Source organism: Chinchilla lanigera, unplaced genomic scaffold (assembly GCF_000276665.1).
Source record: "Chinchilla lanigera isolate Chin_1 unplaced genomic scaffold, ChiLan1.0 scaffold00038, whole genome shotgun sequence".
Classification (NCBI taxonomy): Eukaryota; Metazoa; Chordata; class Mammalia; order Rodentia; family Chinchillidae; genus Chinchilla; species Chinchilla lanigera.
This window is the reverse complement of record NW_004955439.1, coordinates 11,861,718-11,869,706: the sequence shown is the minus strand read 5'-3', so window position 1 is coordinate 11,869,706 and position 7,989 is coordinate 11,861,718. Positions and strand designations below refer to the sequence as shown.

The 7,989-nt window shown below is 35.8% G+C and overlaps 1 protein-coding gene across 6 annotated transcripts in view; it reads left to right on the top strand.

The window, feature by feature from the left end:
• Tab2 (TGF-beta activated kinase 1/MAP3K7 binding protein 2) overlaps positions 1 to 7,989 on the top strand; it is a 76,635-nt gene that overhangs the window by 33,397 nt on the left and 35,249 nt on the right. Inside the window, exon 3 of one of the 6 annotated variants that reach the window (XM_013517374.1) lies at positions 587 to 681. The exons of 4 other annotated variants lie outside the window; for them this stretch is intronic. The gene's annotated coding sequence lies outside the window, so the exon portion shown is untranslated. Of the gene's footprint in view, positions 1 to 586; positions 682 to 1,130; positions 1,199 to 7,989 lie in introns of those variants that run through there. One more of the 6 variants, XM_005390615.2, reaches the window with a different exon arrangement.

Sequence of the window (7,989 nt, the reverse complement as noted above, 5' to 3'; positions counted from 1 at the left end):
TTTTTTTTGGTTTTTCTCCGGTACCGGGAACCGAACTCACGACCTTGCGCATGCCAGGCAGGCGCTTTTGCCGCTGAGCTAAATCCCCAGCCCCATATTATGCTTGATAAATGTGGAATCCTAGAGTTTTTACTGAACTAGCTGCCACTATGTGTCAAATATATGTATTTTATACACATTATTTCATTCAGTTGTGAATAAAACAATGTCCATTTATATGAAATTGAGGTTGAAATGTTTAGCAATGTGAATTTACCTCTGTTTTTAACTATTAGCATTTTTTCACCAAAAACTTTTAGAAACATAAATGGCTAAAGTAGAATATTGTTTCTTTTAAATTCTGTACTTAGGAAATTCTCCTCTTTAGGAAAATTTATGCCTGTCTCAGACTGACTTACTCATAAATTTCATTTTCTGTAAGAGTTTCAAATAATAAGGCCAGGAGTAGCTTAGTGGTTGGACACTTGCGTAGATATATGAAGCCTTGGATTCAATAATACAAATCAATACTCAGTCAAGTTAAAATTTTGTAAATCTGAGTAGTTTATACAAAGAACATTAACAGTTATTCCTTTTATTTTATAAGTTGGATTTCACTGAGCATAGTAGCTCATGTCTATAATCCCAGCACTTTGGAGGCTGAGGCAGGAGAATCACCACGAGTTCGAGGTGGGCTACATGGTGAGTTCAAGACCAGCCTGAATTACATAGCAAGACTCTGTCTCAAAACATTAAAAAAAAAAAATTGGATTGCCTGTAATTCAGTTTTGCTCTACCATTTCCTTCTTTATGGTACTGCTTGGTAGTAAACAAATAGTTTGTGTTATACAATATAGAACCTTCATTGTTAGTTGACATAAAGTTAACATATGTTTATTGTACATTTGTCCTGAGGTACTAGATATATATTTGTAGGACCCGTTAGTGTACACTTACAGAGATAATTTTCCATTCCACCAGTTATTTCTTTTCAGTAGCATCAAATTACAGAAAAATTTCTAACCATTCCCATTAGAGGCTTGTTTGTAATTGACTTACTTTAATAATCTCCTTTTATTTCTTTACTTCTAGCCCGTTTTTGTTTTTTTTTTTTTTTAGCTCACAGAATTCTTCAGTGTTTCTCATCTGTTTTCCTTTATAATAGTGCTACAGGTTCCTCTTAGAAGTAGTTCTTTGATGGTAGTCAGCTTGATTTCTGGTAAGTCTTTTTCCTGGTTTCTTCCATGTACTGTATTATTAACTAGAGGCCCTACAGGAAGAGGAGTAAACTTGAAAAATCATGTGATCAATTGTCACTTTATAGCAGTCCTAGTGGGTTCACAGCAGTCATTAAAGTGTCTGGAATTCTCAGAGCCTCTGATACAGGTGGTCCACCGACCAAACTGAAAACTGTTGCCCTATGAAGCACACCTTTTTTGTGATGAGTAAGGTCACCTTTTTCTGTACAAAAATATGCATCTTTTAAAGTTCAGGACTTCTTTCCCATCTGTTAAAACACCTCATGGGTAGTTTTGGGTGGTTTGTCATTACCGGGCTATGGTAAATACATGCAATTTTCTGTGCAACTGTATCTACAACAGATTGATAAAAGTAATTATGAAATCAAATAAATACACAGCTTTCATTTTTATAGAGATTGCCAGATTGGTATCTGTAGCAGTTGCACTATCAGTACCTTACTATGCCTATTTCTTTTTACCTTCACCATATGATGTATTAATGTACATTTTGATGTTAATCATTTTTTTCCTATGGTGCTGGTTATCAAATCCAGGGATTCACGCATATTAGGCAAGCATTCTACCACTAAGCTAGATCCCAAGTCTTTCATCATTTTTTTAACGGATCAAAAGTTTCCATGATCCAGCCAAGCATGGTGGTGCACTCCTGTAATCCCAACACTCAGGAGGCTGAGGCAGGAGGATTGTTGTGAGCTCAAGGCCAGCCTGAACTGCATAGCGAGACCCTGTCTGAAAAAGACAAAAAAAAAAAAAAGTTTCCATGATCCTACCACTCCTACACAAAATTTTTTCTGTTTATATTCCTTCATCTTAATTTTTCTCCAACAAAAATGACTTACATAACAATATGATTTCGGTTTTTGCCACAAGTAATATAACTATTTCCATGGATTCTTTTAGGTTTTTATGTTTCAATGACTGTGTAAGTCAAGAATTGATAGATTGCAATGGTGAACTCCTACCATCATGTCTAGTGAAGCTCTCTAATATCTCTAATGTTTTATTGAAGAATTATTTTCTTAATCTCTTTGATGGTTTGAGCAATCTTTCATTGTTACATCTGATAATCTGAGCAATGTAGTTGAGGATAGCAGTATGCAGTCTAACAACCACTGCTGATTTGTATTAATTTGTCTTGAGACCCTGTATCACTTTGAATGTTTTTGCTTTGATTTGTTTATGTTCGTAATACTGGTATGCTGCTACTGTTTATATTTTTGTTTGTTTGTTTCTCGTGTACTACGCTCTTTAAAATAAAAAAAAATAAAAAGATAAAAGAATTGATAGATTGCAGCTAGTGAAGCAGCTCTCTCAAAAGATAAGCTTTTTGGTTCTCTCTAGGTATTTTGATTAGAAAGCTATGTCTTGAACTTTCTTCTGCATATATTTTAAATGTGTGTCAGATTATTTCCCTAGACAATCCTGAGTCAGAAGATACTACTGCGGTTTGAATACCTTCTCTGTACAATAGCATTTCCTATGTGCTTTCCACATCAAGATATTTACAGTTAAATAGAGTGATGCCAATTAAGTTTGAGAAATACCACATCTGCCATTACTACCCAAGAGTCACAATACATAGTAAAGTCCAGGAATAAAATAACTTTCTTAACTTTAAGCAATAGCATTTCTCAAACATTACCACAAAAACACTTGGCTTCTAGTGTAACTCTCAGTAACACCCGTGGTAATGAATTTAGAGAAATGATAATGACACAGTGAATGATACATTCAATCTACACATAGATTTCTTTAAATTGGAATTACTGAATTTGTTCTTATACCACTTATTTAATATTATTCCCCACTGTTTTAAAGAACACCAAATGTTTGGGCCAGGGATATAGCTCAGCTGTGCAGCATCTGACTGGCAAGAACAAGGTCCTGAGTTTGATTCCTTACTAACTAGAAATCATGAGAATTCCACTTTACTCCTTAGAAATATAGATACAACGTGTCAATAACAGGTATTTATAGAAAACTTACAGTGGCCTTCCTAGAAGTAGGATATCAGAATATGTTGTGACTGTAATTGAGAGTTGACTAAAATTAAGACAGTTTTTCCATGTACATACATGTGGATCATTGAGATAAGTGATAGTTAAAAGGAAGCTGCAGAAATAAGGTGATACTTTGTTCTATTGAGGCTGCTGTAACAAAATACTATAAACTGGGCAGCTGTTATACAGTAGGTTTATTTCTCACAGTTGTGATGGCTATGAAGTCCAAGATCAAGGTGTCAATCTAGACTGGACCTGCTTTCTGGTTCATGGTTTACACCTGGCAGCTGTGTCCTGTCATGGTGGAAAGGTCAAACTCCCCTTGGCCTCTTCTGTAAAGACATGACTCCATCGTTATACCTATCACCTCCCACATGAGGACCTATCGTCTGTCTATAGTCCACATAGAATTAAAATCCCCATTTCAGTGCCTCCAGTTCTAGTAACTGCTGCCCCTCTCCTGGCCTGCTTTTCCTCACTATCCCATACAACACAGCATTTTGACTGTTGCTCATATTGTATTGGCTTTTAGTCCCATCTTTGTTTTGGGCACCAGGGAATTTTTAAATTTCAGGCACTGCTATGTACTGAAATAAATTTAGGGGTTTCTTTTCAGTAGTTTTTATTGTTTATGATAGAAGAAATTCTGAATCAACTTAGTTTATGCCATCTTGATAGAACTAAAGCTGAGTCCCCCCCCCCAGGCAAGAATGAATTTTTCTGAATATACAGTCAATACACCTAGATACTAGTACAAGTGTTCTCCTTAACTGTACAGTATTAATATAATAGAAGTATAATTATGTTAAACTACGTTAGAGACCCATAGTAAAGCCAACTCTGTAACTGCTGTATTTCATTTTTTAATACAGTCAAATCTTGGATTGTGGATAACTTGGTCTGTGAGTGTTCTGCAAGACGAGCAAACATTTCTAAGAAATTTTAAGTTGATAAACAAGCGATGTCTTGCAATTTGAGTAGTAAGTACTCCTGCCAGATGTCACATAACTCATTTTTCTTTTTCTCTGCCTTGTTATACAAGTACTTTGGATTCAGAGCAGAATGAATTATTCTGTCAAATCAAGGTTTTACTGTATTTAAAAATCATGCACCAGTTCTCTTAAGTAAATGCTAGTAGTATCTCGGTGTTTTGTTGGTGTATACCAGATTTTTGCATCAGAAGATGATAACATTTTAAAGTAATGCCAAAACTAATTTTCCTAGGCTTTGGAACAACTTAGCACAATACAGTGATGCCTCCGTTCATGAATTTATTTCATTCCACGATTCTGGGAAAGAATTGGCTGTGGTTGTGTTCTTCATCTGAAACAGAGTTCACAAACAAAAACAAAAATTTGCCAGATACTTCTGTTTGTGAACCAAGGTACCACTGTAATTATCTTCTTTCTGAAAGTTTTGTGAATCCCATCCTGTCTGGCTTGGTGGACTAGGGAAGCCGGAGAATGGTCAGGACAAATCAGCTCTATGTGTTTATAGTAGGTGGAAATTTAGGTACCAGAACTGCATGTAATGCTGGAAACATTTTCTAAGTATGATTTCTTTGTTCTTTGCTCAGAAGAACAATCATTTTATATCTTAACGATAGAAAATACGTTTCTGTTTACTATAAGAAATAATTTTCCAAAATATGCTTGTTAAGGTACTTCTTGGTTTCACTTGGAAATTAAGCAAGTACCAGTTTGTTTCAGTAATATATTTAGGTTGTCCTTACAAATCATTTACTTGTCCACAAAGTCTGTTTTAAAAGTTATCTAGCATTCATCTTTAAAGTTTACTGTTTTTAGATATAGCTTGTGAGTTGACAGTTCAGTGTTTCCCCTTTCGACACCTAAATTATGACATTCCACTATCTACTGGTCTCCATTTGTTTCTGATGAAAAGTCAGTATTTACTCAAAGTGTTCTTTCTGTGTAAGTTAGATGTCATTTCTTTGATTTAAGATTTTGTTTTGCTTTGATTTTCAGCAGATTGAGTATAATGTGCCTCTGTATGGTTAATTTGTTTGTTTTGGGGTTTGTTGTTGTGGTTTTTGTTTTTGGTATGTGTGGGGTTTTTTTTGGTTTGTTTGCTTGTTTGAGGTTTATTGTCTTAAACTTATACTTTTATCTTTTACCAACTTGGGAAATTTTTAACTATGACTACTTCAGATACTTTTCCTACCTTGTTCTCTGTCCTGTCTCCTTCTAATCTCTAATTATAGATACATTAGTTTTTTATACTTTCCCATGGGACTATAAGGTTCTATACCTTTTTTCCCCAGTCTTATTTTTTTCCATCCTTCAGATTGGTTTGTCTTCAAATTCACTGACTTTTCTGTCATTTTCAGTCTGTGTTTAAGTTCATCCAGTGAATTTTTTGTTTCAGATATTTTATTTTTTAGTTCTTGAATTTTCATTTGATTCTTCAAAAAGTTTGTTTTCTTGCTGAGAAGTCCAAACATATTTATGTCCTTACATCCATGGTAGTTAAAATAACTGCTTTAAAACTGTTTTTCTTTAACCTCCTTTAGTCTTTTGTGTACAGCACATAATGTCTACATTCCTTGTGCGGAGTTGGTACATGTGCTTAACACACCACTCCTTTCCCTCCCCTCTCCCTTCCCTCTTTCCATCTCTTGATCCCCTTCCCATTCGAGAAAGATCTATTCCCCCTCTGTCTTTTATTTTGGTCTTTATTTATAATTTAAGTTTCTCATAAGAGAAACCATGCAATTGTTAGATTTGTGTGTCTGATGTAGTGTTAATATTATGGTCTCTAGGTGTATCCATTTTCCTACAAATAACTTAAATTTATCTTTCTTTATGACAGTATTAGTCCATTGTTTATAAATACCATATTTTCTTTACCCACTTATCTGTTGATGGACATACAGGATGCCTCCAAGATTTAGCTATTCTGGATTGAGCTGCAACAAACATAGGTATTCATATATCACGGTAATATGATGTCTTTAATTCTTTCAAGAAGATACCTTGAAGGGGAATAGCTGGATCAAATAGAATTTCCAAAATTCTTACATCCCATTTCCACCAGTTCAGTCATCTTGGGGTTGTTCTTCATTGATTTTCATCTCTTGCATGTGAATTAGTTTTTCTGGCTGTTTGGTTCATTTTAGTGGACAGTTAACTTGACTGAACCAACAAACTACAAATTCTGGAATCTCAGATCAGTTACTTTAACCTTAGCTTGGCTACTTAGAATCGATCTCAAGTTTAGAGATCAGACATGTGTGCAAAGGATCTAGGGCCTCCTCTTTGTAGTTTTCTCCTTTCAGCTTTTTTGATCATGCCAAAGCCTATCATTTGGTTCAACAAGCAAATAAAGACTACATTTTCTTCTGGGTCTTAACTACCCCCAAACCAATTGGACCCTGCTTTCTGACTAAAAGCCATGTAAAAATGGAAGATCATCTTTGCTGTTCTCTCCTTCCAAATACTGGCCTCCCCATCACCACCATTTCTGTTCCTGCCTTTTTGCCTTCCAATCATTGTTTCTTATACATTGTATAGTATATATAATTGATAATTCACGAAGAGTTAGTCTACAGGAGCTGTTCAGCCTATGTAGGAAGTATACCTAAAGAAAAATGGTAGCTGGGCAACAGTGGCATCCACTTATAATTGCAGGTATGTGGGTAACTGAAGCAGGAGGATTGGGAGTTCAAGTCCAACATGGATAACTTAGCATCCTAGCAAGACTCTTTCTTTAAAAAATGGGACAAGGAGATGTAGCTCATTTGCAGGCCCTGGATTCCATATCCAGTGTGGGGTGGAGTGGGAGGAAGCAGTGTGAAGATATGACGGGGGGTGAGGGACAGAAGTGTGGCAGCATTTTAGATGGAAAAGTTGGCCAAGGAAGCAGTCCCTGAGGAACTGTCATATGATCAGAGACCTTAATGAAATAAGAGGAAGAGCCATGCAGGTATCTTAAGGAAAAGTGTTCCAGGCAGGAGGAGCAATAAGTCTGAAAGCCCAGAGGAAGGAATTTGATTAGCTTCTTTGAGAGGTCTCCAGAAGATCATTTAAAACTAAGGAACAAAGAGAATGGTAAGAGATAAAGTAGAGGAGTAATAGTGAGCAAGAGGCCTTGTGAAGTCTGATTTTGGGCAGAGGGAGTGATCCCTCTGATTACTTTTCACAAAGTTGACTCTGGTCACTAGAGAAAAGACTGGGAGCCAGACCAAACAAGGAAGGCAAGGAAACCATTTAGAAGATTTGTATAGTAGTAAGTATTCTAGGTGAATTATGGTGGCTTAGACAAAAACAGTTAATGGGTGGGAGAAAGTGATCAGATTCCAAGTATTTTCTGTAGATAACAGACTTGATGGTAAATGTGGGGTGGGAGAAAGACCAACTGGATGAATGATGAAATAGAAAAGACTGGGAAGGGTTAGCTTGGATATAGGGGAATAAAAAGTTCAATTTTGGACATGGTATGTTTGGAAATGCATTTTAACCTAAGGAAATGTCAGATAACCAGTTGGCTATATTATTCTAGAGTTAAGGAAAAGACTGGGTTTGGAGACAATAATTTTGTCAGGCCTTAGTGCATAACACGATTTGAAGAGGTACATTTAAATGAAATTACCTTAAAGAGGAATGCAGGTGAAATTGAAAAGAAATCCTATATCTGAAGTCCATTTGCCTGCCAGAAATTAGATGTAAAGAAAAGAAAGAGGACCTAAGCAAAGAAAACTGAGAAGATGCTGCCAGTGGGTAGAAGAAAAA